The following is a 25,369-nucleotide window of genomic DNA, read 5'->3' on the forward strand; positions in this document are numbered from 1 at the left end:
TTATAAATTGGCATTACGCTAGAGTTTGTTTCCTTCGACAAATACGCGTATTTTGACCTCAACTAAATGTCATCTTTACTATCGTATACTAGACTTTTTTTCTTCCAAAAAACTATCGATAGATTTTCAATAGATTCAAAAACCTGTTTTACTGTACGTTAGAAGCACCATTAAGAGTAAGATGTCATAGATTTTCGATGTTTCAATTTATGTCGCACACAAATCCCCGTAAGGGCATCGCCAGCTTTGCATGCTAATCAAAGCCTGATGCATGATCGTAGCTAATGAGAACCATTTCTTCCGCTTTGTCTACAAAATAGAGAGCTCAAAATAACTTAGCCGTGTGAAACTTAATCTTTATCCATAATCCGGTTAGAAATAATGCGCAAGACACACGCCAACGCCACCGCCAATAGAAAAGGTCCGTCGATCGCGATGCGTCTCGGGAACTTCATTCAGTCACGATTCCTCGTCCGGCTCAGCGCTGGGCATTTATTCGAGAGACAGATAAAAAAAAAAATACAGAATGAAGCCAGCATGAGATGATCGCTCGCTTGCACGAGTCACCCATTTTCGGCGGTTCTGCGCGCGCACACACCGGGGAAAATACGCTCTTTGTATGCGCGAAAGTCGATAATTTTGACACATAACTTGACAAGATAATTATCGATTGAATGCGACGACGACGCCCGCTTTGGGTCGAAAGTTTCCAAGCCCTGCGTGGTTCTCTCATCCCTTGCTTCCCGTCCACATTGGGCCAGATCACAAAATTAGGAGAAAATAGTTAGTTATGCAACAAGTTGCAAAAAGAAGGATTCTGTGAAACTTCCAGCTTTCTCGGAGAGCAATTCAATCCGACGGATAGGAGTAGAGATATTCATGAGTTTGTTTGCTATTATTTAGCTTCCTATGGGATCATAGCCCTGCAAACATCTACAAAAATTTTAAACAAAATTTGCTCAAAAGAGATTTATTTCTTCAGCAACATCCTTCATTAGGATTTCATGGATTCGATTAAATAAACCAAAAAAAAACAATATTCTAGAACGATCGATGTTTTAAAAATCAATAAAGTTGAAAACCCTTATTTCATATTATGTGGAGCCATCGTAATGTCACAATTCTAAAACATCATCTCCATAGCTAAAAAATTTATTCCCTCCCAATTTTATGATCTGGCCCAATGTCCAATCCAATCGGTAAGGTTGTTATTCATCTGACCGCGATGGCCAATTTTGGACTGCGTTCGCCCTCTCTCGGGCGGATCGGGCCGGGATGTTTTGATTTGAATATTTCTCTATTAGATCGATCGGAGAGCGCTTCGCTGGCCTGAACTGGAAGGAGAAGTTCAGGTCTGCCATCGTCATCGCATTTATTTCAAGACTCATCACAATAAATTTCGTTATTTATGATGGCTCTTGCGGTTTTCTTATTGAAATGCTTCGCTCTTCCTAACAAAGTTCCATCGTTCATTCCTATTTAGCATTTTTCCTAAATCACGTTCCGTTTTTTTGTTATTCCTTCGGTGTTATTTTTTGGTCTACTAAGGAATGCTTTGTGTATATTATTATTGATCTGATATTGAAAAAATATTATTTTTGTGGGTTTCTTCTTCCTTTCGGTATGGCTCGCGGTCGGTCGGTGTGAGATCTTCAACAACTTATCGACACGACTCGGAATCACTCGGCGGGCCCCGGAGGCTATCCATTGGCCATTGATGCGATTTTGGTGGCTTTATCTGCTCCGACTAAAGACGATTCATAATATTGCTTGGTAATTGGCATTCGTGATTTGGCAATTGAATGCGGCCGGCCATGGGAGATTTGTCGTAGTCGTCGTCGCTCTTGGGGAATTCCGGCCGATGGGATTTATTAAACGGCGGAAGAAACTGCGGAATCACGCTGCGTGGAGGTCCGATGAGTCGTGCATCATTTTCGGGGTTTGAATTGATTGATTACGTAATCAATTATATTGGCAGCTGATGACTAGGCTAAAACCAAGCCGATGCACAATGAGGAATAGACAAAGAAGCATAAAATATGTTTCTAAATTGTGCTATGGAAAGTTTTGTGAAGGCAACATGATTTTATTGCAGTTAAGGACATATCCCCATGAGTACCAAAATGGCCTCTAATATGGCACCTTACCCCCCCCCCTTCGCTTTCCGCTCCCTCCTCCCACACTTCTCTCAGTGTTTTGGAGAGCGATCACAAAAAAATGATTATTTGAAGTTACTAACCTTATCGTAGAGCGGTGGTTTCTAAACTGAAAGCATTCCTTAATATGTTTTTCACAAATCACCAGTTTTTGAATGCAAATACGTAGTTAGTGCTGTGATTTGTGTTGTAAAATACCACGCACTTCCGAATCACTTCTACTTCACGCACCGAGATATTGTTTGCTGGCTTTTCGGTGCCCGTTCTAAAACTCACTTTTAATCGTATTTCTACTCACCGTAGCAATTCAAAAATCTAATGCGATACTTGAAACACTTTGATTATTCACGCACGATGCTCCTGGGAGCAATAAATCACTTATATTAGTCAATTTGTGCTCGAAAACAGCACCGGAACGCGAATTCACTGGGCCAACATTGTTTATGATTCGGATGCGCCGCTCTCACTGATTGGAAGTGATGCCAGTTTTTATGTTTGTAATTAGAATGGTTTGGATATTCATAAACTTGCTACCACCACGTATTTTACAATTTCATAATACTCACAAGGTGTACAATGTCACAAGTGTTGCAAAACATTTTTATGCATGGTGGAGGTAAACATGAAACATGATGATTTATTTTTGGCCGACGCACATAACATTGTGCTCCGCCATGTTAGGTGGCTCGAGAGGGTGCTTTAGCGAGCCACCGAGTGGGTGGCAACATTATGTTTACGTGCTCAATGAACCTTCACCTTAATGGCATACTTATAATTTAAGAAGCGTAAAGTCTCCAATTTAGAAATTGTGGACACCATGCAAAGAAGATTGTCATACAATATACAGGATCATGCAATTGATAGTATAAAATACTTTTCAAATAGTGACACGCCTTTACCAATAGGAGAGAACCTGGAAACTTTTTAAATGTCGTTACGTACTAAACCAGGAACTATTTAGTTTCTTTAATGTTTTTCAATGATATGTCGCAGGCTGTATGTAATAATGTTTTCCATTGTCCTTGGATGCAAGGCGTGTTGGTGCAGGTATCCAAAAAGGGTGACCTCACTGTATACGATAATTGGCGGGGCATCATGTTGCAATGTACTGTTACCAAATTTCTATGCAAAGTGATCCTAGACCGGATCCAGGAGAAGATCGATGCGACTCACCGTCGGCAGCAAGCGGAATTCCGTGCCGAACGATCCTGTGTGGACCATATTGTCACGCTCCGTATCATCTTGGAGCAAGTCAATAAAATCCAAGAGTCCCTGTATATGGTATTCATTGACTACGAAAATATGTGGGGTGCCCTGAGACGCCAGGGTGTTCCTGAGAAAATCATCGGCCTCATCAAAGCGCAGTACGAGGCCTTTACGTGCAGATTATTGCACAACGGGGTCTTGTCTGAACGCATCCGGGTTGTAGCTGGAGTGAGGCAAGGATGTATACTATCACCACTACTCTTCCTCATCGTAATTGAGATCCTGATAGGCGCCATTGACCGTGAACAAAACCGTGGGCTGCTGCGGCAGCCTATTACTATGGAGCACTTAAGTGATCTCGATTTGACTGATGATATCGCTATACAGGTCGGACTCGATTATCCGGAGTGTCGATTTTTTTTCACTCCGGATAATCGAATTCTCCGGATAATCAAATCACATAGAAAAAAAAAATAAATCTTTGACAAAAGAATTTAAATATTATCTTTTTTCGTTATTTTATTTATATGATGCGGTGACGTAGCCAGACATTTTTTCTAGGAATAGTAGGGGTCTTTACAAGAAAAAAAAAATGTTAATTGGCATACACAAAAATACACTTTTTCAAACCCCTTCTTTTCTTAAATACGTTCTAAACTGCAAAACCATTCATATTGTATATTGCAATACCAAACTATCTCAGATTTATGCATAATAATTAAAAAACAAGAACATCAAAAAACAAATTCCGGATAATCGAGTCTAAAATTCCGGATAATCGAATCCCGGATAATCGAGTCCCCGGATAATCGAGTCTCCGGATAATCGAGTCCGACCTGTACTAGCTTAACGGCGCTCTGATATGCAGAGCAAGCTAGACGATCTTGCCGAACGCTCCTCAGCGGCAGGTCTCAACAACAATGTCAACAAGACCAAATCGTTGGATGTAAACACGGCTGGCTTTTCCAGCTTTACAGTAGCCGGGCAAACAGTGGAGAACGTCGAAAACTTCCAATATCTTGGTAGCCAACTGGCGTCTGACGGTGGTACCAAGACCGACATAGTTGCACGGATCAAGAAGGCGAGGGCTGCTTTGCGAGCTTAAGAAATATTTGGAAGAACAGTCAGATTAGTCAACGCACCAAAATTCGAATATTCAATTCCAATGTCAAATTTGTGCTGTTATACGCCAGTGAAACGTAGTGTATATCAGCGGAGAACACTCAACGGCTGCAGGTGTTCATCAACAAATGCCTGCAGTATATAATTCAGGCATGGTGGCCACACAACTGGACCTCTGATGCTGACCTCCATCGTCGGTGCCACCAGCAACCGATACAAACCGAAATTCGACAACGAAAGTGGGGGTGGGTCGGCCACACTCTACGTCGGGGCAGAAACGAAATCTGCTAACAAGCGCTGGAATGGAATCCAGCAGGACATCGCAGCAGAGGCAGACCTGGAGGATCATGGCGGCGCAGCCTCAACAAAGAAATAAAAGAAGTCGACGGCAATTTGACCTGGCCGCAACTCAAGGCGATAGCTGCCAATCGCCAAGGATGGAAATCTTTCACGTCGGCCCTATGCACCAGAATGGGTTCCCAGGACCTATAAGTAAGTAAAGTAAATGTCCTTTGTCCTCCAAGGACTGCATGGAATATAGACCTAAAGATCTACAAGCGTAAGCAATAGTCTATGGATTCTTTTCAAATATGGTACAGTCTCTCAACCATTCATTAAACTCTTTGGAATATTGTATTGGTTTTGTGATAATTTTTGGTCCTCCAAGGACTCCATTGAATTTAGGCCTTGAGATCTACGACCATAATAAGTGATCTAAATTTAGTTTTCAAATACTCCAATCATTCATATCAGTTAACGTTGTATTTTATTGATTTGTATGGACAGTTTTGGTTCTCTTAGGACTCCATGTAATACAGGCCATTGAATGTACTATTGCTCTTGTAATAGATTTAGTAATGGCATATAATATTGGTCCTGCATATAAGTAAATGGAGTGATTCATACGCATGTTCTCCAACAACTCCACGGAAAATGAGCTTCAGGATCTACAACTGTAAGCAATTATATATTGATGTTTTTAGTTATGGCATAAAATCCTAAATCTTCATATAAGTAAGTAATCGTTGTATCGTACAGATTTGTACTGAAGTTTTTGGTTCTCTAAAAACCCCATGTATTACAGGCCTTATCTTGTACAAGCATAATCGGTGCTCTACTTATAGTTTTAGGTTATGGCATATAGTCTTAACCCTTCATATAAGTAAACGGTTTTTGTTCGTTAAAGGACTCAAGGTTACGAAGACTTTAAAATCTATAAGCTTTAGCAGTAATATATTTAATGAAGTTCTAAGTCCCATGTTCCACAAAGTTCTTAGATGACCCAGATCGTGGACAATTTTTCCCATAAGGACTGTTCATTTTATAAAGTGGACACCTTGTGCATGCTGTATCTTTTTAATTTATCAATGAAATTTCAATCGGTTTTTTGCACATCGTTCGACTAGTATTGTACAATGTTATAAGAATGAAAATTTTACAAAATAATTAAATTTCACAAGAATATGGAACAACGATTTGAACGATCGATTCTTGGAGGTTATTAAATTCAATGATTGTTAGAAATTGGCTGTAAAATTCAATAATTTATATTTTTATTTTCAAAAATTGGCTTGTTCTTCAAAGGCATCATCATTCAGAAGGATGGAAAAAATCAAGTTATTTTTGGAGCAACAATTTTACAGATATAATATAATATATAATTTTTCCAGTTTATTAAAAAAAAAATAATGATAACAAATCTTCGAGCTGTTTAGTAGAATACCTATAGGTAGATGAAAAAACCGAATTCAGTGCTATACCATTTAATTCCACTAGAGTTTGTATCCTTTGACAGATACGCGTATTTCGACCTCAACTGTAAGGCCGTCTTCTGTGTCATGTACTCTATTGGAATTAAATGGTATAGTACTAATTCGGTTTTTCTCATCTACTTAAATACCGTCGATGGGGGTGACAATGGGTCTAGGGGGTGAGATTGGGTCAAAACGGAAAAATATGTTTTGTGAAATATTTCAGCTAATAACGCTGATATTACTAAAATAATAATTCATATGTTAGGGAACATATTATTACACATAATGCATAACAATATACATTTTTAGAAATAGTAGTTTTTGTATACTACATCAATAAACTTGCATGTTGAAACTAGATAAAATTTACAACATTAAATTTCTCCTGTACAAAGTATCACGCATGTACTCTAGCCTCTATCGTTGTATTAGTAGAATGTTGAAAGTCTTTTCATTATACATCACAGGTATTTTCCGGAATCTGTTTGATTTTCCCATAAAAAACATTTTTTTCTGTACGATGTCTAAAACATTGAAAATGGGGGTGAGATTGGGTCAAGCAAGAACGATAGTTAATGAAATTCCAAGTCCACTTTTTTGACATTTTACGGTGCCGGGTGTTCTCTTTTTTCATTAAGATGTGTTTATTTTTTCTAAATACCAGCATCTCTGAAACATCAAACAAGTCTACTTGAGTATTCCGTGCATTGAATAACAATACAACGCATTTTGACAACTTCTCAAACCAGCAACTGTGTTTCGTGCGCAGCAACATCGTTAATTTTTATCAAAAGGGTGTTTTTTTCTAAATTTGATTATTGATCAGTGTTTTCATTTTATAGAAACATCTCACGGAAGTACAAATGAGTTGGATCGCTGAAATACTGGGATTATGACGTCAACTTCTGCCTGAAATTTATTAATCGTGGAATGTCGCACCGAAATTTAACTATTTGCGAAGGTTTAAATGTTTAAAATAATCACTGTTTCAGTACACCTTTGGGGAAACTGAATGGGCTTTATAGCAATGGGGATGAGACTTTGAAGACAATTTGAGGGAAAAACCAAGAAAATTTATGTAAACTTGACGATAAATGTTGGGTTTACGTATTTTTCTCATAGCTCTTCAATTTTCAGTATAATCTTTCTTTTAAGTGGGTTTATCATACTTGTGAAACATCTTAGATATCTTTTTGTCTTGTTTGCATCGTTTTTTGTCAAAATTTTTCAGTTGTGAATGGTTTTGAAATCATATTCTCAAAAACAAGTTATTTCAATTACAGTGACCCAATGTCACCCCCTCTATGGGGTGAGATTGGGTCATTTTTCATTCACTTGTGGTGCCGCTGTGAATAAATATTTAACCTTAATTTTTTGATCAGTTGTTAATGTACCATCAAAGTACATACACACCAAATTTGAAGTTTATTGGAGTTAAATTGCGATAGTTATTCAAAAAATAAATCGCACATATCCCTTTTTGACCCATTGTCACCCCCAACGACGGAATTTAAATTTAAAGGGAATTGATATGAATAGATTTTTTTGATTAAAAGTACGTCCTGACGGAAGTGCTAACAAAATATTAATATGAAAAATAACTTACGTCTTCATAGAGTTACTTATTAGGTTCCCACGTCACATTTAAATCACAATAGAAACACAACTGTTTTATTCTTAGAAGACCTTTCAAAGTACATTGATAATCATCAAAATTGGCAACACTGCTGTAATAAAATCGATTTTATTTTTCACATATTATTTTCATAATATGTTATTCTGAGACTACCAATTGAAAAATTCGGAGAAAACCTTTTACAATTTGCTGTAGATCGATAAATATGCGTACATGATTTTAAAAGTATGAGACTTTTTAGTAAAACTACCATAAACAGTAAAATTTATACTTAAGACTGTGGTTTAAACTCACGATTTAGCTCTAGTTTATACAAATATAGTTTCTTTAGTAATCCAAACTAGTTTTGAACACGCTTTTTACTTTTTTTCTGTTGCTGGGAGTTTAGCTAAATTACATGAGCCTACTGAACGCTGCTTTATAACATATTGTTTGATGCTTTTCAGTGGCGCGGGAAGTGGGTAGGACAGGTAGGACGCACCAAAATTCCTGGGTAGGACATTCATACGATTGCCCTTTCCATGATTCAACATAAACAAAAAAACACAAGGAAGAACTATTGAGAATATATTGAAAATCCTTCGATACTAACTGTAAGAACTGTTACAAGAAATTTGGTTAACCGTTAGTCAAACTAATGGAGCAATTCTTTTTGGCATTTCTGAATCTATGCCCAATCCTGTATATGTCATGGGATAAATTGGCTTCAGCATAACTGGAAGAAGTTTTTGAGAAGTTTCTGGAACATCCATCATCCATGAGAAGATTATTGAAGAATCTTTTGAACGTGCAATCACTCTTGATATAATATATCGAAGCGATTTTAAGAATAGTTCCTACAGAACTCCTTCTCTCTAAAAGTACTTGGTTGATTTAGAATTGTCGTTGGAATTTCTGGGAGTACTTTATTGTTAGTTAATTCCAAAAAAAATGATTTGACCAATTTCCTAGAGATATTTTGAAGAATGAAAAATATTTGGATCAGATAATTATGTTTCTTGATGATAGGTTTTGATCGGCATAATTGTTGAAGAAATTCCAGCGAATTTATGATGGAGTTTCTGCGCGATGAATCTTTTTTCAGGCATCTTTTTAATGTTTATCCATTTGCTATCTAGAAATAGATGAGAATATTGAACAACTTAACTGGTTGTAAAGGCAAGCAGTTTGATACATTTTTGTCAAAATTGTTTAATGAAATTTATTTTAAAAGGATATAAATATGAAAGATATTTATGTTTTTTTTTTTATTATGAGTGTTAACAAAAGTTGATCCAATGAATGATCCTAAAGACAGGACTTTTTAGAAATTTGGTCTCTTTCTTAATATTAGTCTCTTAAAAGTGTCAATTTATAATAGACGGTCTCTGAAGTATCTATTTTATCTAAAATGGTTTCCAAAGTCTCTTTTTCTTTATTCTGCTTGCATTGAATCCTGGTGCAAAATTGTATAGGTTCCAAAGAAACCTTCCAGGACAACAAACTTTTCAAGTGATTTTTTAATACTTTTTGGATGATCTGACGAATTTCTCCAGATTTTGCTTCAAGAAATCCAAAGCTACTGTCTCCAGTAATTTCCCCAGGTATTATTTTGATTTAGTTTTCCAAAACTATCCTACAATTTCCTCCAGATATTGTTTTACTAATCCTTCGACCGAACTCTCCAGTTGTTACTCTAGGAAGTCCTTTAAAATTTTCTACAAAAATGGTTATTCCAAAGTGTTTGAGTAGCTTGAGGGTTTTTTTTTTTTCAAGAAACCCTGCAAGAATTTCCCCACCATACACGATTTCCTCCCATTAATGCAAGTTTATTCCTGCATTTCGTGCAAGTATTCCTCCAGCAGTCTTACCAATTATTTCTTTAAAAAATTCTCAAGAAATTCCAATACAATCTAAAAAAGTTTATTTTTGTTTTCAGACTGTTTTTTAAATTTTATAATCGTTCTTACACAGATTTCTATAGAGATTCTGTCCAATGGTTTTTGAGACATTTCTTTATAAAACCCTGTGGAATAGTATTTCAAGATTCAATTATTTATTTTTTATTGGGAAATTATCTACGAAATCTTCTAGAACTTCCTCAAGATTCCAGGTGTTATTTCAAAAAAGAGTGTGTTTAAAATTTACACTGGCTTTATCAGAGTTAACTCTAGGATTTTTCAAATAAATAAATACCTCACGAAGACATGAAGAATGAGCCGTGATATGCTTTGGTGTCAAAATCGAAATGTACCCTATACAAGGTTCCCCCGAGGCACTTGGCGGCGCCATGAGTGGCCAAATCTGTACAAGACTCATTTTCAACTTATAATAGGGTATTTAATGATAAGCTAAGGAGAATACAATATTGCGCGACATATTTTGAGTGAATAAATTGTTTGATCTCAATTCGGATCCACTACCGGCACCGATTCCGGGGAAATGGCCATATATTGGTGGTTTCTGGACCGATATTAATACTTGGCGCACCAATCGCTTCAGAATTTGATCTTCTATCTTCATGTGTAGTAAAATTTTGATTTTTTAGCCGAGACATTTGCTAAAAACACATCATAATTTAACTACATAAGACATGCTTCCGGAAATCCAGATTATCACCGATATCCGGTGGTCATAGTTCATCTCCGTGGATGCACCTCAAAACTAGATTAGTTGACCCGTCCATTACTTCTTAAAGAATTGAAATCGGTAATTTTTTGTCAAAGTTACAGCATTCCAAAGTTGGCCCAATTTTTGACTGTCCCAGTTATTTTGACAACCCCCTGTATATCAAATATTCCATCATTTGCCATACTTTAAAAATGGGGAGGGTACAAAAAAGGGGGGAGGGCTCCCTGCAAATCTTATCACAACTCTTCATGTTGTATTTGAAGTTGAAAACATTATATGGCACATGAATTCCGCTGTCCTGAATATAATACACTGTGTCGGTTTATTGATTAGATTAGATTTTTAAATAAAAAATGCTAAAAGTTCAAGTATATTTTAAAAATGACCTGGGGCAGACACGAACATTCTGAAAACGCCATTATTTTTGTTTATTTTTATACTTTCAAGCCCGGGGTGTCCGGTCTCTGTGCATTCAGATCGACTTTTTTTGTCGAACAGTGTAATTACTAAATGATGTCCTTTAGTAATATCTGAAAACAAGTCGTAACGTCACGATGAATTCTCAAAAACAGTCTTAGAACTTAGAGAAATGTCTGCTCTGATGCTATAAAGAGTCAAACTTCTATCTCCTGGCTCCTATCAGGTTTCGTTTTGTTTTCTTGGTTCTTTTTTGGTCTCTTTTTGGCCAATTTTGGGTTCTGGTAAGAAGTCTCTAGTTTTCTTTTTTTCTATTTTTAAGGCACACAGTTGCTATCAGCCCTTTAAAGCCGAAAAGCCGAAGTCTTGTGGTAACGACTGACATAAAATTAAAAAGGTTAGAAGCGTGTCAGTGACAAAATCTTGATAAAATTCACTTTGAAGTCTATAAAGCATTTTTTCATTCTACACAAATTGTGTGGGAGTGAAAAAGAATGAAGAATTATGAAAATCAACTATTCAGTTGAAACGTTTGGAAACAGCAGTACTCGCTCTACTCAACTCAACTCATAACTGACCAAAATGTCATGTGTCCTCCAAATGGTAAATATTTCATGGAAATACATACGTATTTTCAAAAGTTATCGAAGACGCGAAAGAGGTGAGAGAGTTATGTTATTTTTATCCAAAGACTTATTTTCTGGGGAGTACTTTGGATGGCTCAGAACATAACTCGGCAATACAACAATAAAATCAGAGCAACATTTTGCCTTGAACTTCATTGCATCTACATAGACTTTTAATGTTCCAAGATCATGCTTGTAGATATGAAGACAATATTGAAATTTAGAGCAGGTATGACTGATCGGAAGTAGCACCCGTTGAACTCATCAATATATCCAGTTTAATCATATGAATCTACTACACGAGTATTGTTTTTAAACAATCATTTATTATGCTGGTAGATTTTAACGCCTATCTTTCGGGAAGTTCTTGGATGAGTATGTATAAAATTTAAAACACTTCAATATGTAACAAATTATGCTCGTAGAATTAAGGACTTATATTTCTTGGATGACCCAGATTGTCCACAATTTATTTTTTCAACTGTAATTGGATTCTAATTTTATGAAACTTATTTCTCTGAATTTTTAAGAGCATGTACTACATCAAAGATCGTCCACTACGTTACTTGTTACGTATTTAGACCTTAAGACTTATATTACAGTAGACTGGCCCAGCTCAGTATGGGAGAAAAATAAAGTTGTATGATTCCACGAGGCACCCCCCAGGATTATTTCTTGGGGGTAGACGAAGCCTTTCTGAAAAATTCAACTCATTTGGTCGTTCCATGAGCTGGCGCATTTGAATTGAAGTTAATATGGGATTTTCAGCTCAAACATATGAGCGACAGCACATCATGTACTGTTTGGTTCAGGAAAATTGATGACCGCGTTCAATTGGACCCAGAATGTCAAAAACACTACTTGATGTAATAGCGAAGAATATTGTAGAAGATTGTACCACGATCAAAATTAATAAAGTTGGTGTTTTAACTATCTGAAGCATATCATGCAACACTGCTTGTATTTCTTCAACATAGCTTGGAGGTAGCCACTAAGCGCATCAGAGCCACCTATGACCGTGGGCGAGCTGAGGCACATGTCGCATGCATATAAGTGACTGTACGGGAGTGCTGATCTAAGCCTAACTTTCAACAACCGAAAGAGTAATGAAAATGAGATCCAGATACAACCTTCTGCAATTATGTTCATTAGTGTATCAACAAGTGTATTTGTCATTCTGGGCTTATTTGAACGCGAACAATTAGTATACGGAACGAAACAGTGACATAGGATCAATTTTCAATATATTTGAGACGAATATCCCATACAAACTTCAAATCGAATGCGCCAGCTGGTGAAGCAACCAATTGAGTTGAAATTTTTAGAGAGCGTTTTTCTTACCCTAAGGCTCATATCTAGGGGGTGGCCCGTTGAGTTTTACAACTTTTTTGTTTAAGGGCCAGTCTAATATTACAGGATGTTTCAAACCATTTCTTCAATATAACGCAACATTACAACAATAATATCAAAGCAAAATATTGCTCTAAACTGTTCGTAAAAGTTTGTAGATTTGGAAATTATATTCCAGATTATTCTAGAGTTTAAAGCAGGTATGACCAAGAATATGCATGTTTATTTCATTAATTAAACACGTTTGAATCAGACTATGGAGAAGAAGATGAAAATACATACAGTATTTCCGCAAATCTTATCAAAAAAAAAAGTTCGACCTTAGTGGTATAATCAAAGTTTCCAGGAAAATAATAGCAGATGAAACAAAACAAATACCAAACAGCGAACCTTAAACATATTGGTTATAACTTTGCTGAATTTGTGTCAAAATATTTACCCATTTTTAGTTATAACAGTTTCAAAATTGATTGTCTTAAACGAACTTTTGCCCCACCTGTGGGGAAAGAGTTCGAATCTAGTGTGGGGCAAAAGTTCGTTGGCTATAACACAAAATATCGATCCTTTTATGACAGGCATACTTCATACCAGCCGTAAACTTATGTTTGCCGAAAAATACACACTAAATTTTCATTAAAAAATGCCCAAAACAGAGTTAATTATAATACACTCAAAAAATTGCAGTTTTTCTCAAAACTAAGTGAAAATGTAAAATGTTTGTGACATTTTTCGCACGATCAGGCAAATTTCACTAAATTTGAAGATAATATGTAGATTCCAGGAAATTTGAAAAGAATCCGTGGGTTTACACATGGGTCGAACTTTTGCCCCGCAGATTCGAACTTTTGCCCCGCTATGGGCCAAAAATTGATTCCAACTATTTATGGAAAAACAAATACACGTCAAAGCATCGTCAAAGTCTCTTACTTGAAAAGCATTCGAACCACCATAACATTTCTAAGTTTTGATTTGATTTGAGCTAGAAATCTTAAAAAGAAACTCTTGCCCCACTCGAACTTTTGCCCCACTTTACTCTACATAATCTCTCTTCAAATCATTATAATTCTGTTTCTTCGTGAAAGCTCAGGCATCCGTGTTTTGTGTCATCAGATAGTTTTTTTTTGTATGAAAAGCAAAAGTGTTATTTTTCTCACGTCTCCAGAGTGATTTCTTTCTCAGTTGGTCTGCATGCGTTAAGTGAAGCTGAAAGTGGATTGTTACTGCTGAGTCAAGGATGAAAGATCAATTGGTGAGCTCGTTTTAATGTTTTTATTTCAAATCTGTAAAATATGCATGGCAGCCCATTCATTCGTTACAGCGGTTTGACGTAAATTTGATGTGTCAACAAACTTTGAATGATTCGTCACTGTAAGTGTTGGCATAAACTCTTATTAATGCATTGTTTATGTTTCACTTTTTTTTTCAAAACACTCTTTTCCTCTAAATATAATTTAATCAATTTATTAATTAGAATACGACTGTTGTTTAACTTCCAAAATTAACGGCTTTTCAATCTTACGGATAAATCAAAACGCTAGGTTTTTTTTATCCAACGTTTCGGCCATTGGACTTGGTCTTCTTTAGGAATATAAAGGTGTACCGTTTATCATGTCACGCTCAAAGTTTTGCGAACGGTTGTCGCTTTTATGGGGTTCTCTTCCTGGTTGCCTATATTAAACTTCGGATATATTACCGTATCTTTTATAAGGTTGCGTTGGTGGATAAACACTGTTTTTATCTATCACTATCTTTTTTACCACCCACTCTACACCAATATTGAAATTGATGTATTTAAGTCAGAGATATGAATATGATAGTATGGTGTACATGGAATGATTTTTGCGTGTATGGAGAACGAGAGGAATTGTGTTGTTCGCTATTGCTCTCGGGCATTTGTGTTGGCTGTGAGAAAGCTATACGATGGGTCGATGGATATTTCGTTGGTTGTTGTACTGTTGGGGCTAGAGATGATGGTGGTGAATCAAAAGTAGTGGGCATCGGTGGTAGCGGTTGAGGTGGTGGAGGAGCTGGATGCTGTAATGATGGGCTTGTTTTGGCTGTTTTTCTGGATCTCGCAGCAATCATATGGAGGAGTCCTGTGTAGGTCGCACTAACACCATCTACATCTATTCTATACCCAGACAACCAGAAGTCGCATAACAGTTTACGAAAAAAGTTGTTCATTCATACAAATTACATCACAGCCGCACTACATAGTGGATGAAATCGTTTGATCGATGAGTTTTCTATCATAGAACGGCATTTTATGAGGGCATGTGTAGATTTCGTTTTATCCCGTATACTCGTGCAAAGATAGTCGGATCAATCCTTAGCAGCTGTCAAATCACCTTTGTTATCATGTATTTAGTCGCATAAGAGTGCAGATTAGTTTGCAGTTAAAATCAATGACTCGCATTGCATGCTATTTTTCATCACATAAAAAAAGCACATATATCGCCTCCACTTTTGTACGTATAAGGGCTTTTCGCGACATCTTATGTGTGAAACTTTGCACATATAATCATCGCATAACGCAAAAGGTAATTTATTTATATGTACATTCTGGTTGTGTGGGTAGTTGACTGTGTCCAGAGTACTGTGAATGTGAAAACATTCAAGCATTGGAAGTCGGGATGCAGTGAACGTTTGATCTACGTTTTTTGTTTGATCCAATCCGAAACGGTGTTGATATTGTATGCATTGATCAACAAGGGCTGTTTTATTAGTGATTTCCAATTCCTGTCATTTCAAGTGTCGACTTTATTGTCTTCTACTTGAAAAGTTTTCATAACAATTGAAAATATAATATTTATAAGCATGTTTATATCTCAACAATAATTGTTAATCATGGTCTAATTGCTTAGCAAAGTGAAACCCGTGACCCAACAATCCTCCCCAATAACAATCTTGCAGAGGGTAAAACGGTCTCCAAATAGCAAAGGTTTCACACTAACATTCCTTTCCCCAATCCCACCTGATTGCAAGAACGTGGACAGCGCAGTTTTTGTCCCTGTATAAATAGAGGCACTGAAGAAGATTTTGGCCAATCTCTGCCGAACTTCTAGTTTATTCTTTGTGCATTTTCACTGACTTCGGTCAATCATGGAAGAGCAACCATTGATATGTGTAGTCAGTCTAAGATTAGCTAAGCTATTTAAATTTTCATAAGCACGCCCCCCATTCAGGTTTGGCCACTAAGATGGTTGAATTATACTGATTTTGACCATGTATCGGTACTCTAGCGTACATAGCAATCCGAAAAAAAAAGAAACTCCAGACGATGGTGAATTTTACTAACATTTTCTTAGAAATAAATTTGAGCATATCTTTCATGTTAATGAAACTTCAACAATAATCCACCAATTTTTATCATTTTTTACCAACTTTACCACTTACACTACAGAATTTGGAACTACTTTTGTAGTATAAGTGGTAAAGTTGGCAAAATATGATAAAAAATGGTGGATTTTTGTTGAAGTTTCATTAGTATTTTCTCGTCAACTTCAAAGATATGTTACTAACAAATTTCGATAGCATACCTGTCTAAACCCAATCGCAGCTTAACATATCTTTACATGGAACAACATCAGAAAAAGTTATACGATAAGCACATGTTTTTGCAAAGCATAAGATTCAAAGTTATCTGTCACCCTTTTCTGTACAAACCATGCCATTCAATGTAAGAGGTGGAGGTCCTCTCTATGCTCAGACAATTCCGAAGAACAATTTTCTCGTTACGAATCTGATTTTTATTGCTCCGGTAACCGTTGCTACGTGCAATCGATGCCAATCAGAGAAATACCACTGGGACATGCTTCTAAATTTCTATCGATGGCAGGTATTTGTGGGGTTGAACTTTTCACGAAACTGACCGCCGGAAGCTACGATGAACTTGCCAAATAGTTTCGAGCGTGTGGTTTGTCAAGTCGTGCGAAATATGGTCAAACTTTATAGATATGTGAACACTTTGAACACGTTGGGGCAATCAAAATTTTAAGTATCTTTATTAACACTTTCGCCAGTTTCACGTACGCTTGTTCCATCGAAAAAACTGCACGTACATATAACAATAGTGTCCACCGAAGTAGATGGAAAAGCAATTAAACCATTTGGCAAAGGGCGGTGAAGCTGTTCGCTGATGGAGTCACCATTTCATAGATGAGCTTTCACTCCATTCCCACTCGATCCAGTGCAATACGATATTTACCAGATGACTCAGGGAAGGAGGAGTCCACTCAATCCATCCATCGATTTGTCTGAGATTGGATGGATCGGTCGGAAGAAGTCGCAGCAGCGGCTCACAAAGAGCCAGCCAACCTTTTTTCGCCTTCCCAAACAGTCCAGCTTCCTAATGTGTGTATCGATGTGGCATGTGGAGCACCATAAATGGATAGCGTGAGATTTTTGCATCGTGACGATGACTTTGGGATGGAAGCTTCCCATGTCGGTTCCGTCCGAAGACCCATATCGCGCGCCGCCCTTCCGTCTGTGTGTGGATGTAATTGGAAACTACCGCGTTGTCTATGCTGATGGGGAATCGCGTCGCAGACAGTCGTTAGCACTAATAGAGTATCTTGGAGGGTGCAGTGGAACTCCGTCCAGATCCGATCCGAGAGCAGAGTCGAAAAATAGTTATAATGTTGGTTTTTGTTGATGAAAAGACATGCCCCGAGTCGAGAAGTGGAGGGAGTTGGGATGGACTTTTGTGGATCGGATGACTGTTAAATGAACAACGCATGGAGTCGTTACCGGGCGGAGAGCTACTTGATTTGTGCTAAGTGTTTATCTTGATAAATGAGATGTACATGGACCGGTGTCCAGCTGGAGAGGAGTGCCATAAAGTACACCCGGAACTTAGGGAGATCGATAAATTGGCACTCATGTGGACTGTTTGAATTCAGTTCAGTCAACGAATGTACAGAGTGGGTTGTATTCATTTGAAAAATAGTAATTAAAAGTTTCCTGGGTAGAACTGTTTCAATATAATTTTGCGTTTTTTTTATAACGTGCTGACGTTTTCAATTACAATTAAGCTACTTCAGTATCGCCAGATGAACTGTACTTACACAAGGAACCAACTAGATGACTGCTTGGGACTAAGATTTCCTCATTGTATAAGTGCTGGTGATCTTCTGTTTTTAGGAAACAATGGCGCCTGCCACGTCAGAATGCAGACCAGTGGGGAAAGGGGGAGAAATTAATGGTGCATTTAAAACTGACCCGCAGTAGATCGGGTATATCCCTGCATCTACGCCAGTTCATGCGGGAAGGTATAGGGTTAAGGTTGTCTCATGGCAGAGGGGCTTGGCTTTGGTTAGCAGACTGCCTACAGGCGTAAGGAAAGGCGTGCTATAATGATGGAACAATGGCAGCTTAGGAAACAGTTTTTTTGTCCATCTATGGTTCTATCTCTTGTTATGAACAAATAGTTTAAAAGTGGAAGATAGAAACAAGTAAAAAATACAACCACAAATTACGAGAAAACGGACAGGCCCGGGACTGAACCCATGACCTTCTGCTTATGAAGCAGAAGCGGTAACCATTAGAACAACAACCCGTCAATTTAAATCATCAAAACTATTATAATTGTCAAAATTGTGGGTTGTTTTTGGATTACAATACGATTGTTGTTTGGCATTGTGAATCAACTCCTTTTCAGTACAGCAGTTTCTTACGGATCTACAAATTTATTGGACAACAACACTCATTGAAAAAGATGTACTGTTTCTTGTAACGAGCTCATAGCTTTGCGATCCATTGTCTCTTGAATATATACGTAGGAATGATTTTTTTGTAATTCACAATTTAATGCTTTTTTTGAGTAAGTCTTTAACTTGTTTTAATCACGTGTCAAGTAAATCTGCCAATTTGTTTCAATTCAAGACGTATTTGAGCGCATTTAATAACATTTGTCACCATTATTTTATTTAAACCCTTAGGTAATCCGTACCACCCAACTACTGTAATATAGAGCTCAAATAAAATGAAAATAAAATCCAAATTAATGTACACTCCCGTGCATAAGTTTGGGTTCACCCCCTAAAAAACATGCAAAAGTGTTCAGTCCATATTTCTGTGATTACACGTCCAATTCAAACTCTTTAAGCCGCATTCGAAAGGCAAAGAGTTATTCTTACTTCGTATGTATTTTTCCAAAAACATTCTTTGAACATTGTATACTAAATATGTACTTAAAATTGTGACATTTTTTAAAAAACACACTGAAAAAACATTACTAATTTCCTCAGCATTGGATCGACCAAAATTTTAAAACAAGGTGTCTTTAGAATCACAATCTTATATTCTTTGAATAGATTCTACGGAATTTTGGCGGAAAAATCTGAAAACTATTCAAAATCAATTAAACAGTCAGTCAAGTCATCGTGCAAAAGTTTGGGTTCACCCCTCAGTATGCTGTATCGTACAAAAGTTTGGGTTCACCTGAACTTACTTAAATCTGTGAAATCTCAAACCAATCATGTACGCGCCATTATTTGCGCTCAAAAAAGCTTTAAACTAGTAAAATCGGTTGAAAAATGGCAGAGATATTGACAAAAATGATGTGCGTGTGGCTCAGATGAACCCAAACTTTTGCACGATTTGCAACATACTGATGGGTGAACCCAAACTTTTGCACGATGACTTGACTGACTGTTTCATTGATTTTGAATACTTTCCAGATTTTTCCTCCAAAATTTCGTGGTGTCTCATCAAAGAATATAAGATTACGATTATAATGACACTTTGATTTAAAATTTTGGTCGACCCAATTCTGAGGAAATTAGATATGATTTTTCAGTGTGTTTTTTGAAAAAAGTTACAACTATAAGTGAAAATTTAATATACAAAATTAAAAAAATGTTTTTGGAAAAATACATACGAAGTAAGAATAACTCTTTGCCTTTCGAATGCGGCTTAAAGAGTTTGAATTGGACTTGTAATCACGGAGATATGGACAGAACACTTTTATATGTTTTTGAGGGGGTGAACCCAAACTTTTGCACGGGAGTGTATGTGCCAGACCGCATGCGAGAGAGACAGTGCCCGATCCCTGTGTTGATTACACTTCACCCCCTCATCGAGCAAAATCTCTAACTGGGGAGATATCAGTAGCCAGTATTCGATACTTTCCAGGGAGTATGCCATACTGAGGAGTGCCACTCCGGGTCTTAAAAAGTGTCTCCCGAAAATCTTTCGCTCACTGCATGTAACGCCAAAGGTATGCGATAGTCGTAACATGTTTTGAGTTGAAAGAAATTACAATATCAATGGAATTCCTTTTTCTTCTTACGAATTCTAACAAATTAAGTGTTTTTTACTTTGAGATATGTAAAAAATTGAATATTTAAAAAATATATCAAAATTATTTTGGTTATCTTTATATCAGTTACAAAACTGTGATAAATTCAAGAATTTTGTAATAAATTCAAGAATTTTGTAAAAAATTCAAGAATTTTGTAATAAATTCACATTTTTAAAAAAATTAAATTCACATTTTAAAAAAATTATCTTGGATGAATTTCTTCAAAAATTTTTGAAACGATTCTGGACTATTTGGGTATATTTTTTGGGAATTTTATTCATTAGACTCTGCTTAAATTGCTTATGAATACATAGATAAATCTTCAAGGTTTTTCTATTTACATATATTATGTAAATAGAAAAACCTAGTTCTTTTGGTGGACTTTTGGGAAAAAATGACCTAGGTATCATTAGCTTGAGTTTTACTAAAAGAAGTAATTATTTTTTCCACAAATAATGTTCTAGATTATGAATCCTTCAAACACACACTGGACACGGAATTCTGATAATAAGATTTCAAGAATAATGAAAGTCTAGAATAGTCCAGCAGAAATTCCTGAAACAACCTCTGAGTAATTTACTACCAATTTCAGGAGTGACCCATTGATGAATCCCTGAAAATCAGCTTGAGGTGAGTATTGATTGTATTCCTGAACAAGTTCCTGGTAAGTTTCATTGTATTTTCTTGACTGGATTTGAAGAACTCATCCCCGTATGCATAGATAAATAAATAAACAAATCGTTTTTGTACTTGTTGAATCACTGACGGTTATTTTGAGAAATTGGCCGTTATTTGAAGAAATTTTTAAATCCAATTAATGATTATATGGATAATTTCTCTAGCCTAAGCCACTTTTATAATAATACTTTTTCGAAAGTAAAGACCTTATTTCTTTCCATTTATCTATTTTCCTTGATGGAGAATCGCAAATAATCAATCAAAATGGCCGATTTTAATATTTAAATAATATTTTTGCATTAAACTCGATCTAATTTGAAAATGGCTGCTTCTAGAGAAATTATTCATATAATCATTATGGTTCAGAATCAATTATAGATTCTTATTGTATCATCAGAACGTATTAATTTTAACAAAAAATCAAAATTTTTAAATTGACCAAAAGTTTTTCTTAAAAAACTTTTTTATTAAAATTGTTCCATCCAAAATTTAAAAAAATACTAAAAATGGGGCTTTTGCGTAATTTTAATTGAAAATTTCATATTTGAATTTTTCATGAAAATAAATAAAATATTTTTTCAGTGTATATTTTTTTCTTGTAGCTCAAACAGTTCACTACAACTTTTTCATAGAACATTTTTCTCTAAAATCAACTGTTTCGGAGATAGATTTTTTCAAATAAGTTGCACGTAAAAATGTATAGGCCATTTTTATAAGTTATTCAAGAGTCAGAATGATTGATTTTTCTCTGGAAAACACCTATTGTATCATACCAAAATCATGTGCGAAATTTACTGCAAATAGAAGATGGTCGAGTTCTGCGACTGACCGATTTGACATGGAATTCGTCAATAGTGTCTGTTAAAAATGTTTCCTTCGAAATGAATCAACACCTATTGATAGCAACTTCGTTCAAGCAGCTTCAATGCTGTAACAGTAACGTTTATTTTAAATAATATGAACTTAACTTAAGTAACAATTGCTTACTTTTTAGTAAGCGATTCAGCACATTTTCGAAGGCTACATCTTCCACAGAACGACCAACTCATACTAAACTTCAACCGCTTATACTGACCAATATTCTCTTTAATTCTATATTACTGTGTTGCCAGTTTCACTACAAACATCAATCGCCATCACAACAGTGTCCGATTCCGTTGCATGCTCCTGTAAGGTGAGCAACGCAATCCATAACAATCGTGTTTTGTTCGCATTGTGCGAGTGCTAACAGATACTCGTGTTCAGTCGAAGATGGTTTGTCAACTGGTGAGCTCGTTTCATGCTAATGATAACACATTTGACAACGTTACACAAACTATGGATGGTTCGTCACTATAAGTGTCGCGATAATAAATGTTTTCCATAGATAAATCGATCATTTTGGCTCAAGAATAACTTTTGGAAATGGCGTATTAATTTTTTGCATGCAAATTATTTAAAGAGTTTTAACTCCAAAACTGTTCATTTTAGAGAAACATGTTGTATGAAGAAGTTGTAGCGAATCATTTGGATTACAAGAAAAAAATATGCACTGAAAATATATTTTACTTAAATTTTAAATTACACAAAAACTTTATTTTTGATGTTTTTAAAACTTTCACCATAGAATCTTTACAGTAAACAGTGTTTTGGACAAAGTTTCATAAAGGAGAAATAAAAAAAAAGTTTTTCTAAGCACAACTTTGAATCGATTTTCTAAATTTTGATTTATTGTCAAAATAAATACGTTTGGATGATACAATAAGAATCTTGAAACCCTTTGAAACCATAATGATTACCATGATCATTCCTCTAAAAGAAGCCATTTTTTTAATTTATCAAGATCAAAGCAAAAAATATTGTTTAATTAAAACATAGGCCATTTTTATTACAGTCGAAGCTCGTTATAACGACAACTTTTATTGCGACAAATCTCTCTATATCGACATTTCCAATGGTCCCTTCAAATTCCCATACTAATTTCAACTTTTATAGCGACATTTCTATGTTTCGACCGTCCTCTATTGCGACATTAGTGTTATATTCAACAGGTCACTCAATATAACGACATTCGTTTATCTATTTTAGTACATATTATGATCGTTTTATTCCTCCATGCTCCATAACGACATCCAACTTCTTTATAACGACGATTTTATAGCGACATTTTCGTATACCGACGGTCCCTTGCGATGTCGCTATAACGAGCTTCGACTGTAGTTACTCGCGATTCTTCATCAAGAACAATACGTTTTTGAGAGAAAAGGCCATATTTGTTTCCAGTTACTTATTTATCGTAATGGAGAATCACGAATAACTAATGTAAATGACCCATCCCAAGTAACCAAATAGCACTTTAATTTGCCCTGCGTGCTAATATAGAGCTATTATACCGCTTACATGCCCTATATTAGCCGTATAATAGCCCTATACGCCCCATTATTCAATAAATAATTTTTGCATCAAACTTGATATAATTCTTGCGTTGAGTATCATACAGGCATATCTGCAGTGATTGATTTCTCTTCGTCGATTTTCTCTTTGGCTTAGTATACGAAACTTAAACGATTTTCGGAACATTTTACGATGCTGCATGACGGAGGACAATTACTATTTTCAACTTAAACACAAATAGCAGTCGACAACATTGACCCGGCCGAGTAATTTGCAGAAGAGAAAATCGACGAAGAGAAATCGATCACTGCAGACACGCCCTTATGATACTAAACGCGAGAATTGGAAAATGACTACTTCTAGAGAAGTTAGCTTGATGATCATTATGGATAAGAATGACTTCAAGATACTTCTTGTATCATCCAAACGTATTTATTTTGACAAAAATTGAAAAAATCGACCAAAAATTTTTATTAAAAATTTATGAAACTTTGTCCCAAACATTCGTTTCCTACGAATGGTGAAAGTTTCAAAAATATTGAAAGTGGGGTTTTTATGAATTAAGAATTAAAGTTTTATTTTTGTAGTTTACTTTTTTTTCTTAAGTAGATGAAAAAACCGAATTTAGTACTATACCATTTAATTTCACTAGAGTTTGTATCCTTAGACAGATACGCGTATTTCGACCTCAACTGTAAGGCCGTCTTCAGTGTCGTGTACTAGACTCGACTTTTTTTCTTGTTGTTCAAATGGTTCGCTAAAGCTTCTCCATAGAACGTTCTTCTCTAAAATCAACAGTTTTGGAGTTAGAACTCTTCAAATAATTTGTATGCAAAAAATTAATACGCCATTTTCAAAAGTTATTCTTGAGCCAAAATGATCGATTTTTCTATTATTCTACCATACCAAAAACATATGCAAAATTTAATCCAAATCGAAAACTATGGAGTACGATTTATGTATTTTTTTGGCTCATTCTGGATGGAATTCGTCATATGTAGGAAGACAAAAATGTTTGCGTGCAAACTGTCAGTTTTAGATACATGGTGTCTTCGGGAATGTTACTCCATACGTTTAGACATTTTTAGGGGTGTGAAATTAGGGTGGCACGCATGGTTAAACGAGCTAAGAACACAAACTTTTTTGCTGACACATTAAACAATGTTGTACAGTGTTTCAGAACAACCAATTCGGAACAACTTTGCCAAAGAATTCAAATTTCTATCTCCTATGGTTCGCGAGTTAGGGTGGCCTTGAAAAATCAGTTTTTTGTTGATAATTTTTAAACGATAATTTTTCGCAAAAATTATGTTCCGAGCATTTTTAGAACTTTTGATAGCGTTTGCCGAAGAAATTACTGTTCTATCTCTTATCGTTGCGGAATTACCAGCGATTTCCTTAAATAAAAATGTTTTTAAAAGCCAATATCTCGGAGAAGCGCAAACGGATTCTCAATCTATTGACGGCATTAGAAAGGTAATCATTATCTCTGTCCATGGCAAAAAAAAAACTGTGAGCACGTTTCTTTGTTTGAAGAGGTTAACAAAATTTTGAAAATAATATGATTTTAAACGAAAATCGTCCTTCTTTTATTTCCTGGTCGATCTAATATCATTACATGCACATTCAATTTTGATGACTTTACATACAGTTGTTTTAGCAAATATCTCTTTTTTCGCTTTCTTTACCATATATATTGATTTTTAAGAAATACTTTGTATCAAACACTTTTAAAACCTTTCATTTTGCACATATTTGCTCAATTCACGAAAGCGCTATTCCCGATTAAGTTATGGGCGATTTTCGTGCTCACAGTTTTTTAACCATGAACAGAGAAAAAGATTACCTTTCTAATTCCAATTAAAGATTGAGGATCCGCCTTTCAGAAATAGATAGAGCAAATTTTTTTTTTTTTTTTTTGACATAACGTAGCGCAATCAAAAGTGCTCAGAACAAAGTTTTTGAGAAAAATTATCGTATAAAAAATTATCAAGAAAAGCTTGTTTTTCAGGGCCACCCTAACTTATTTGTTTAAGAAGTCATAACTGTTCCAAGTCGGTTGTTCTAAATCATTGTAGATCACTGTATTGATTTAAACTCATCCGCAAAAAAGTTTATATTCTAATCTCTTAAACCAT

Source organism: Aedes aegypti, chromosome 2 (assembly GCF_002204515.2).
Source record: "Aedes aegypti strain LVP_AGWG chromosome 2, AaegL5.0 Primary Assembly, whole genome shotgun sequence".
In the NCBI taxonomy this organism is placed as follows: Eukaryota; Metazoa; Arthropoda; class Insecta; order Diptera; family Culicidae; genus Aedes; species Aedes aegypti.